Genomic DNA, 641 nt, shown 5'->3' on the forward strand with positions numbered 1-641 from the left:
TCTGACTGGAGAGGACTCTCCTCCACCTCTCTGAGAGTCCTTCACCTCACTGAGCTGAAGCTATCAGCCTCTCAGCCTGACTGGAGAGGACTCTCCTCCACCTCTCTGAGAGTCCTTCACCTCACTGAGCTGAAGCTATCAGCCTCAGTCTGACTGGAGAGGACTCTCCTCCACCTCTCTGAGAGTCCTTCACCTCACTGAGCTGAAGCTATCAGCCTCAGTCTGACTGGAGAGGACTCTCCTCCACCTCTCTGAGAGTCCTTCACCTCACTGAGCTGAAGCTATCAGCCTCTCAGCCTGACTGGAGAGGACTCTCCTCCACCTCTCTGAGAGTCCTTCACCTCACTGAGCTGAAGCTATCAGCCTCTCAGCCTGACTGGAGAGGACTCTCCTCCACCTCTCTGAGAGTCCTTCACCTCACTGAGCTGAAGCTATCAGCCTCTCAGCCTGACTGGAGAGGACTCTCCTCCACCTCTCTGAGAGTCCTTCACCTCACTGAGCTGAAGCTATCAGCCTCTCAGCCTGACTGGAGAGGACTCTCCTCCACCTCTCTGAGAGTCCTTCACCTCACTGAGCTGAAGCTATCAGCCTCTCAGTCTGACTGGAGAGGACTCTCCTCCACCTCTCTGAGAGTCCTTCAC

Source organism: Pseudochaenichthys georgianus, unplaced genomic scaffold (genome assembly GCF_902827115.2).
Source record: "Pseudochaenichthys georgianus unplaced genomic scaffold, fPseGeo1.2 scaffold_1093_arrow_ctg1, whole genome shotgun sequence".
NCBI lineage: Eukaryota > Metazoa > Chordata > Actinopteri > Perciformes > Channichthyidae > Pseudochaenichthys > Pseudochaenichthys georgianus.